Below are 11,936 nucleotides of genomic sequence, written 5' to 3' on the forward strand. Positions count from 1 at the left end.
CTTTCGATGTTTCGATGAGTCATATATAAATCTGATTGGTCGGGATCCTCGTGAACCCTTTCGCAAACGACAGCCCTAATTTCCAGGTATATTAAGACGAATATTCCTTTTACTGCGGCGAAGTGTTCTTCCCGCTCTTTCTTGTTATTCGCTTAGTTATATTTTTTGTTTATTTCCTATTTTCCTTTCTTGATTATATCAACGAATCCTTTCTCTTTCCTTTGTTCGCTTTCGTATCATTATTTGCTTCTTCCGACCCTATTTTCCACGCAATTTTTATACCGAAAAACTTCATCCAGGAATTTATTTCCTGTAGTGACGACAGTCTTCTCTCCCTGTCCAACTCTTTCTACTCTTATGTTTTTCTTTTCAATGTGCTATTTTCGGTACTTTACCCTCCTCCTTCTTTCTCTCTCTTTTTCTAACGTTTTAATAATCCCCTTGCTACTTTCACTTTCACTATCAGTTCGCACTTTACACCTACTTTCATTTTCGTTTTCGCACCCACATCCTCTTTCACGCGCACTTGCTTAAATAAATTTCATCCTTATCATCTGCTTTGCTGGTCGTTACTTTTTCCACTTGTCTAGCCTCTCCTGCTTCCCCGAACCTTTTTTGCAATTTTGTTGGCTCATAACTCATCCTTTCTTCATTCAATCGTTTTAATCCATTTCGTTAAAATTATTTAAGTAGATTTTTCATCCTTGTAAATCCTGTTTGCCCGTGCCTTTTAATAGCTACTTCATCATCTGCAAGACTGGATTTTTATTTAGTTACTTTCAAGAAAATCCGATGTTGCTTGGGATTGAATGAGAAATCTGTATCCTTGTTTGCGGACAGCATAGCACTTTTAGTCCTCATTTTTTATCGTTTATACATTCAATTTTTTTAAGTGGGGTCCCAAGACTTACTCAGAATAGATTCAGTGGCAAAGGTCTAAGCAAAATGTTATTAATTGAAATAATGCTTTTTAAATTGATTGTTTTTAATTACTTCGAGCCAATTCGATGCTTCCAAGAAACCAATGTTTCCCCCATGTATACCTGCTCTACTTTTTATATTCCTTATCTTTATAATTTTCATTTTTATAAATAAAATAAAGTAAAACAGCGTATTTCCATTTTATATAGTACATTTCGTATACTTTGATAATGTAGTTTGAGAATATGTATGCTTATAGGCGGTCTATTTTTTCTTCTTTTTTTTAATTACGTATGTATTTTCCTGATATGGTTATTATTTCTTTTTCATTATTTTTTTCGCTTAGGATAGATTTAAAAGAGAGTGAAACATTTGCATGTGATAAGTCTTTGTCGAAAGAACTAAACATGAAATATTGTGTATTGATATGTTAGACAAATGGATGGGGTTTTTAAGGTATTTTTAGTTCATTTGTAAACAATTTTTGGGTGAATTCCGCCAGAAACTTTCTCTTTTAGTCTTCTACCTTTTTTATTATGCTGGAGTCGTGTTGTTTTAAATTTGGTGAGGCAGGTTATCTCAATATTCCATAAGAATCCTTCACTTAGTGATACGTAGTATGTGAAAGATTGTTTCAGCAATCTGCCCCATTATGTAAAGTAAACGACCAGGCACTACATTTGCGCGACCGTGGGTTCCAAGTGAGCTCCTGTAAAACTACCTTTTTAATAGCCAAAGTCACAGAAATTTGAGACGTTATTAAGCACTGTTGTAACGTGGCAAGAACACCTGATTACAGTTTACGTATGTTTTCGAAGAGGGAAACTGATTAGAGTCAGTTGAAGCTGCGAATCGGAATGCGATCACTTTTCCATTCACTAACCAGTTGTTGCTTCTCGAAACGAACTTCTACCTAACGAAATAAAGGTATTCTATATGTTATATCTGTGTATTATTTTCCAGTCGACGATACAACAGGCTCAGAATTACACGACATTGAACATGAGTTGTATGGTGTTCATCCTTAACGGACCTGACGACTGGACAAGTGTTTGACTGCATTTTGCAGATACGCACAAACAACGTTTACAACGTCAACAACGAGTGGAATATTATTGCTATCGGCGAGTATCATTTCCAACAAACTTGCTTGTTTGTTTGTTGTTCAAATCACAGTGAAGAGATTTTAATACTACTGTAATGAGGTAGCCCTTTGGCTGTGATCATAGCGTAGTATCTGTGTTAACTATGGTAGGCAGGGCCAAGGGTGAAAACATTATTATTATTATTATTGTTATTATTATTATTATTATTATTATTGTTATTGTTATTATTATTATTATTATTATTATTATTATTAATAATAATAATAATAATAATAATAATAATAATAATAATAATAATAATAATAATAATAATAATTGATTTGAGCGACGGCGGGTCGCTGAATCGATTATTATGATTCGAAAAATAAACAATTCGATTGGGAAAAAGTGATTGACAGCTGAACTAATAAACTACAAAACGAATGTGATTTTAGAAAATACAGGAAAACATAATTTTTGGTTTGGATAAACAAACAATCAGATTTGTGTTACGTCAGCGGTTAGGGTCTTAGACACGTGATGAGAAATAGATTTGGGGAGATTGTAGTCAGTCGTTAGCTGAACATCAGAGAAAACGGACGATTCAAGGGGAGTTGGTCTCTCCATGACGCAGGGAGCGGCGTTTTCTCAGGCAGTCAAGATGTGAAGACGTTTTAATCTCTGAATATGTCGGCCGGAATCATGAAAATAAATATTCGTAGATAAACCAGTTATGTGTTGTGTTATTTACAGCTGTTGAAAGGAACTGCTTGTCTACAACTATTTCGATACATCCATGTTAATCGTTTCCTGTTATAACTGTTTCATAAATGTTAAAATATACACACTAGACGATCAATTAAATTATACGACGTATATACATACACACATTTACACGTTCATGAATATACAGATAAAATATAAACCTCCATTATTCAACATGTACGTCATTATGGAACATATTCATATGCACACACAACGTAACAATGCCACCTACTGAAGATGTATTTTTGACCGGATGGAATCCAAGTGTTACTTTTAGCACTTGTATCATACAGGATAACGTCATATCACACTCTTCCAAGCTATACACTCTTAACAACATACCAGGTGAAAGATTAATCGTGTGTCAACCAGTTTCAACCGATTTCAACCCTGTCTAATATTTCTGGTCCACGATTGAAAAATGGAAAGAAAAAAAAGTATTTTTTTTTTTACCTCAAATGTCTTATATGAGTTTGGTCAATCAGGATCTTGTTTGATGAAAATGACAGAATTATTTGTAGAGTTACCATCCTTGGAACCGAGGGAAGCATATCGATTGTGTACGGCATTTGTTGCAGTAAGCGATGTCGAAGTTGCAGCTGATGACAATCGGCCGTGGCTAGAAATGATACCATGTCGAAGGTCTGAAAGAAGACGACGTTCCAGGCTTCGTGAAAGGCTACCGTCAGGCTTTGAAAGTATCCGCTTAAAATGTGCCATTTCTATGCGGTCGATAGAAAAAGAGCCGGAGGAGTTTATAGTGGATGTTACAACTGATGTTAAAACAGAGTTAACATCCAACCGACATTTTTTTTTTTATTACTTACGCTGGCTTCATAGCTGGAATTGTTGTGAATAAGATGAATCGGAATGGCAGGCTAGCCGTAGTTGTTTACATCGAGAAACGTGAATTCACATCAAAAGATATATTATATACGACTATTAAATTGGCAGTAGAGATTGCTATACAGTTTACTACCATAAACAATTTGGCTTGTATTGTATTTGAAGCTATCCATTGAAATGACGCTCATGTGGCTAAATTAATTATTATTTCAATTTGTTCCACAATATAAGTATGATGTTCTGTTAAATATTTAATCAAATAATTATAGCTATGAATTTTTTATAAGGATTGATAATTTGTTATTTCGGTCATTCAGATTACTAATCCCATCTTGAGCTTTATTCTCATCTTTCGATCTTTTTCATGTGTATCTTGTCGAACTCAGAAACCGTTTTGAAATTATACAGGTTTGGACACCGTCTTTAGATGTGTCAATCCTTTAATGACAGTAAAACAAAGGTTGTATTAAAGAATGAAGAATTAAAAAGAAAAACGAAAAGTTTTCTTGGAAATTGAGCTATATTACCGAAAGTATTAGAAGAAATAAATTACGATTAATTGTATTTATTTAATAAAACAATTATATAACACATAATTCAGCATAACGATTCCCGTTATATCACCGAAGTTAAGCAACGCCGAGCCTAATCAGTAATAAAAATGGGTGACCATTTGGGAATTTCAGGTACTGTATATGCTCTCTGCTTTTCTCGATATTGTTTCCAGTCATTGTAGTTGGAGATTGTGCAACCCTTGCGTCATAATTACTTGAGCAACCACGCTTGCAGAGGGTAACGATTGTCTTCCGAGATTGACAGGGGGCATTTTTTATATAACATTATTTCGTGGTCTATATTTTTCAAATAACTTAATGAAATATCGATTTCAATGATGTGATCAACCTTCTTTAAAAAATCGGAAAAATAAAAACAAAAAAAAACAGTGAATGTGATGCAAAAAAAAACTTTAAACAAACAAACGAAAAAATTGCATCAATAACCCTGCTTCAATACAAAAACTTTTAAAATCGAAAAAAATATATATCTGTCATTCTCGGCTCGAACGTGCAATCTTAATATAACGACGCTGCTACCATACCGACTGATCTATGACCGCGTCAGCAAACTTGGGTCGTTTTTTTAAATATTTAAACTAATTCCAGAAGGAACTTTTTTGCGCATGCGTGTAAGGCTAAATTGTCATGAAGGAACGATTTTTGCTACCCCATATAAACATAGATACATACATTTAAACAGATGTTTGCCCTTTATATTATAGATGTCCCACCTAAAGTTTAAAAAATAATAATAATTTAAAGACTGTATAACATTCACTATTGAAACTTGGTGGACAAGTCAGACGTAGGCTGAAGCTTATTTTATCGAATGTACTTGGTTTATAGACAATATTGTGAACTTTATTGACGAATTGCCGCGTGGCATTGGGGCGCATATTTGAAGTTTTTTTCAGCATTATACACGCAGATTAAATGGACGTATCCTCGGGATATACACTATCGTTCAACAGCTTGTTAATATTTGATATCATTTGAATATGGTGATCTTTAAAAGAATAACGCGGCAGTTGACAGAATAGTCTTTCGCTTTTCTTCAAAGAATCGATTGTATTTGTTCAGTTTTAATGAGCCTTATGCATTGAGACATAGTCATTCACGTCGTAATCAACCGGTATTTTATGACGTAATTAGCATACTAACCATACAAAATAATGTGTGCGTTGCATATATATATATATATATATATATATATATATATATATATATATTCAGAAAGTATAAGAGAATATATATAATTATTTTCCACAGCCGAACCAACGTCGCAGCTCACAAGAGCCAAGAAAGCCAACAAACCGAAGGTCTAAGACCCGAGTTTAAAACTCGAATCTTAGACTTCCGGTTTGTTGGCTTCCTTGAATCTTGTGTGCACGGTGGTTCGGTTGTGGAAAATAATTATATATATATATATATATATATATATATATATATATATATATATATATGTGTGTGTGTGTGTGTGTGTGTGTGTGTGTGTGTGTGTGTGTGTGTGTGTGTGTAGGATCTGATTAGAGTAAGTGTCCATACCCCAGTCTCCTTGCCCAGATAGACATTTGTATATTTATAACTCCCATAATGTTTTCGGTAGAAAGATGAGCTTCTTTTTAATAATTGGCTTTTTTTTTATGCCCCATGATGCGGTATGCGTAAAATTTTACCTCCTGTAATATGCATTGATTAGTATACTACCCCTCAAAAATGTAAGTATGCTTTTCTGCACGGACAAACACTACTGCTTCGGATATGATTATTGTACGTGTTTACATTCCAAAGTCGAAATGTATTTCTAGAATCAAATTGCATTGTGTAAAATGTTGCAAACTCTATTTTTCATTGGTAACCTTCAGTCTCCAGCGACTACGGTCATACGTTCAGTTACTTTACTTATTTTTTCTTATATCTACCTATTTCTTTCTTTGTTTTATTTTTCCTTTTATCATTACAAGCGGGGGTGGGCGGCCGGCTTTGACCGGTCGTAAAATACGGTCAAATATGATATTTTAATCCGTCCAGATTCCATATATATTATTATAGAGTTGTGATTTCAAAAGTAAAAAAAGGGTATTTCGGTACCATCAGCTAGAATCGAAACCGAAAGCAAAACTGTAGCATTCAAAGTATAGTAATAATAATCAATAATTAGTAATAAATAGTGATATTTACAACTAGAAATAAAATAGGTTTTAGGCTCCAAAAATTCTCACTAGAACTGTCCGCAAAGGCTCGTGTCGCAGTGGTTAAAGTACTTGGAAGAATTAATCGTAATAGTGATATTCTCCTGAAGGCTGAAGGTTCAATTTTCACTCACGAAAAATACAATTGCGAATGACGTAGGACTTTTATCCAGACATTCTGATAGAATGAGAGCATGCTACCCCTCCTATGAAGTAAATAAAATTCCGTTGGAAATTCTGTCCAAATTCCCAAGTTCAACAAGATACACCTGAAAAGGTCGGAACTTACATCGACCGAAACGTTGTTAAAATGATACTCAAGATGAGAACAGTAGTCCGAAGAATCCAGATAATACGAATAACCACTCCTCATCCCAAAAATTCAGAAAAGTACTACCATTCTTTACCTGGAATTTTTTACACTTTAAAGTTTATCTTACTGGATTGAAACTAATGTTGGGATGATTAATCGGAACCGGAAAAATCGACATATTGAGGGATATCGAAATCGGTATCAGAAAAATTTGCCCCTATTTTCCGATGCCAAAACGATTATTTTATTTGATTTTTTTTTAAAGCAAAATCTTCTATTGTTGGAAATAATAATAAAATAATAAATATTTATTGATTATAAAATACCAGTAAAGATAAAATCCATAGATCATATTCCTTGTGTGAAACTTTACGTTTGCAAAAATATCTGCATATTTAACGTGTTTTTTGTTTTGTTTTGTTTTTTTGTTTTTACAGAAATCGGGGGAATAACAACTCTATAGTTAAATATATAGCGATTTATAAAGAATCGGGATCGGTAACTGTATCGGAATCGGGAATTTAGTACGGAATCCGTAATTGTATCGGAATCGGGAAAAATATCGGAATCACCCGATCATTAATTGATGCTGCTAATTTTGGTTTGATACAACTACGTTTAATGTTCGCAGTTGGATAATTTTCTTTTCTCTACGGTAGAGTTATTTCTTCTGCCATCTCTTTTTTTTTAATTTTTCTAATAGAAGAATGGTCCTTCACTCAAGACAAGCTTTACCTTCTCTTTTTGAAAAAAGGTTAATTTATTTCTATTCGACTGACACCAAATTACCGAAGAAAGCTGAAGGGATTGCTTATGCATATTTTGTAGGCTGAAGTATACTTATCCTGACCTTGTACCTAACCTCATGGAGAGGCGGTTAATAAACACACCAGTAATAGTGCATTTGGATGCAAGTCCTAGAATTTCGACTAGATCTTCTGTGTAAAATATCTTAAACGTTCTCGCAACACAACCCTTTTTTTTTTTAATCAGTTTAGTTATGTTGGTTGTAGCGGAGATTTGCGCTCTCAGAGTTAGCATACATTTTCTTCTCTTTTTTTTCTGACGTTTTGATTCTATGTTATCTTTGAAATAAAAAGAAATCTCTTCATGGATACAAAAAAGTGTTCCAATTCATTCCAAAAGCAACTGAACATTTATTAATATAAAAAAAAATAAACATGGATCGTTAAAAAGATTCCTTAATAGATAATTGATTATTGCTATAACGATATGATTTGGAAATGGCGAATGATATTCTCTAAGAAATAAATATTGCACAGTGAACTTTAAAAGAAAGAAAAGATTGAATACACAATCCAGTTTTTTAAAAGACGTTTTTACATTGATTTTATTTCTAAGAGTTAATGAGTTTTGTGCATTGGCGTAGAATTTGCGCGGTTATTATTTAATTAGCATACTACCCATCAAAAATTTCGTATTTATTCATGTAGCGATAGGAATATCTACTTTGAATCGACGGAGTAGATATTTGGGTCCTACCTATTACCAGAAGGTTGGGATATCTTCTAGCTGTAGCAATACTCATATGTGCAAACACAATGTTAAAAAACGGTATTTCTCAGTTAAGGCTAGAGAAAGAATAAGATGAACGTAGTGGAAAATTCATCACGTTGATATTTTATTACGGCACAGAGCACCTCCGTATAAAGATAGTTAAGTGATTAAAACATTATATTACAACATTTATTAAAACGTAAATTTATAAGTACAAATCGAATAGTCATATAGAATGATTTTGAAAAGAAATGTACACAATTGTGTGAAAGATGTAAGCAATAGCCGACCGACATTTTTTTTTAATGGGAGGAACCTGAGGTAAAACGACATACTTAAGGGAAAAAGAACTGTCGAGTTAAAGGTAGCATTGACATATAAACCATATTCTGGTGCACTGAACATTCAAAGTATTGGAAAACAATGCCACAACAACAAAAAAAAAAAAGATGAGAAATTATTTTCAAAAGAAATACAGATGATTTATTCAGCTAACTGTATTGTCCCGTTTTGCCCCATGCTTGGGGCAAAACGAGACGGATCTTGGTCTGAATAAGTCAGTCTTCACAGAGCTCACAAATGAAGATTGGGGTCCTGATGCATTCGTCTAGACCTGCACAGCCGTAGTGTGCCCATTTCCTACAGTCCCCTTGACAGGCTACGGAAAGAACACGATTTCAGCAGAACCATAAAAATAGATCAAAATAGATAAATTTTGAATAATTATCCCTTTTTGATGTACGGGGCTGAATAAAACAATGGTAGACGTTTGGCGGCAAGGCGTTACCACGTGATCTCTTGATCAGACTCCTTACGAAAGAGCTATCTCTCTCTCTTTCTCTCTCTCTCTCTCTCTCTCTCTCTCTCTCTCTCTCTCTCTCTCTGTTTCAGTTATCTGTGGTGTCTCGTTTTACCCCGCTATCTCATTTTGCCTCAGGTTCCCCTACTGTTGCAATTACCAATGTGTAGAAAAGTAAAGTAGGCTTAAATACCAGGAAGAAGATACACCGCAGATGCAAAAAGTGTGTATATATATAAAGGGTGCAAATGAAAATAATAATAAAACTTAAATACTTACTGTTGCCGCAAACATTCGAACCCGTGATCACGTTGCGAGACATAGTACGCTTAAATTGTAATATGAAAAACAGCGTATACAAAACGAAAGCGTTGAAATACTAGCATACATCGCTAATGAGTTTATCAACAGACCAATGGGAACTTAGTATTCCTGGCCACGGGATTATTAAAATATTGATTATTAAACATTACTAGCAGGACCTGTGGAAATTCCACAGTGAACTCTCTCATGTGTAATATATTGATGTCGGCATTCTGTGGATGTTTAGCGTAAATAGAGCCACCCTGATATTATTGTAGCTTTTGTGTTAAAACTGCAAAAGTAGTTATCTAAGTAGCAGGGATGCCCGGTCTAGCCCGGTCGTAAAGTAGGCTTAAATATGATATTTTAATTTATGCAGGTTTCGTATATATAATAATAGTCAATTTACTACCGATTCTTATATATTAAACATTTTGGATTTAAAAAATAAAAAATATATATCTATCCATATGAGATAAGTGAATCAGCTTGAATCGAAACCAAAAGCTAAACTTTTAAAGGAATATATATATATATATATATATATATATATATATATATATATATATATATATAACTTACATCAGCTGTAATCGAAACCTCGAAACCGAAACCAAAATTTATGAAGAATTCTTCGTAAGATTATTTATTACAAGTAATAGAAAGTCATTACTAGGGCTATGACAACAGCATATTCTTTTCCTTGTTTTGACGCTCGAGCGTGTATCCGTTTATATCTTATATGCTTTTATATAGAGTGATGTGGTTCTCTGTTGATTGATTGTGTCAAACTGTGTCGGATATATACTCGAGAGTCAAAACAATGAAATGAATATGCTGTTGCCATAGTACTAGTCATAACACTTAAACGACAGTAATTCCGAAGATAAAAGATATAAGCGTGACACAGAAAATAACAGACACACGCTATCGTATTAATATATAGGTTATTTATTAAAAATCATAGTTTAATGCATATAAAGTTGGTGATAAACAGACCAATATCAATTTAAAAGTATTATTTACCTTCTACTCTCTAGATATTTTCTAATAGCCTTTCAAAATATTTCTTGTGTATACGACCTACTTTGCTTTTTTTATAGAATACCTCAATCCTTTTACGGGTGTAACATGGTGCATATGAGTGCGAGAGAAAATATCAGCAGCAGTGAAGGCTGGCTGGCTGCGAAGAGATTAGCAGAAGCAGCAGCAGTAGCCGAAAAAAGGATTATGCAAATTAGGAAGTGTGCGCGAAAAGAAAAAGAAAAAAAGAGAAAAAATGCACCGCGTGCTAGATGTAAAAGCAAAGTGCGCGTCGAAAAAAATGGATGTGTAAAGTCGAGGACGAGAATGTGCCGGCTGTGACTGTCGTGCGGTTGGAGGAAGGAGAAACGCTGCCAGTTGAAATGAACACTGTTACGGCGAGAGCTTTTTTTTTAAGTGGTGCCTAAAGTAATGGTAATAAGTGCTTTTGTTAAAAAGGAAAAAAATGCCAACCTGGATTTTAATTTCTTTTTTATGTTAAAACTAATTATTTATTGTCTACTATAAAACAATCTAAAACTTAAGGTTCTTGTTCCTTATAAGCGCTGGTTAGTTTGAATAAAATAAAATGCGTATTATATGCGTTTAAAGCCAAAACAACACATTATTACAAAATAAACAGATATTTATTTTGTTTAAAATTTATATTGAAATTCATAAATAATATTTCGAAGGAAACCTTCATCTTCAGTATGTCTTTCTTTCTTTGCCATGTTGTCGTTGAGCAGAGAATCAGTAAGTAGAAATTTTTTTATTAATCTGTAAGTTCTACAGTGAATATTAGCAATAATAATTGTTCAAATTCTAAATTTTATTGTTTTATTGATTAGAAACTGTTATAATATTAAAAATAAATAATATGCTATGTTATTTGTTTTTAATCATTTTCGAATTTATACCCTTTTCTACAGATATCAAAAAATCATTTGCCGATATTATAAGAGCAGACAAAAAGTGTGTACTTGATTGTGTAAGAGATTATTAATCCTACGTTCCGATTAATATCACACAAAAAATATAGAATGTGGAATCGGATTAAGCACGTTTTCAATAAAATCAATTCCAAATACAATTTTAAAACATGGTCGGTGTGTACCACTTGTTTATGAGAATAATTTATTAAATCTTAAGCATGCGGATCCGAGAAATCAAATTAAGTTCATTGCATTGGTCAATTTTAGCACTCCCGTGGTATTCGTATTATCTTGATCATTCGAACTACTGTTCTCATCTAGAGTATTATTTTCACAACGTTTCCATTGACTAATTTAAGTTTTTCATTCGAGATTCCGTGATGATTCCCGAGTTTGAATAAAAGATTCCCAAATTCGGAAAGATATGCTTAAAGAATGTCAGGGGTTACATCGACCGAAATGTTGTGAAAATAATACTCCAGATAAACATAATAGTTTGAATAATCACAAAAAAGTACAAATTATTAATCCTTATCTAAAAAATTCAGAAACATAATCTCATAGTGTTCTTCATCTTTCGGCTGACAATCGCCCGATCTCATTAACGTTTTGGAGTTCCTCTTAGCCTTAGTAAGTGACTAGCCTGGGTGACTAGCGTTGCCCAAGTGTTTGGAGGTGT

Source organism: Euprymna scolopes, chromosome 3 (assembly GCF_053919585.1).
Source record: "Euprymna scolopes isolate OS-2025 chromosome 3, ASM5391958v1, whole genome shotgun sequence".
Taxonomy (NCBI): Eukaryota; Metazoa; Mollusca; class Cephalopoda; order Sepiida; family Sepiolidae; genus Euprymna; species Euprymna scolopes.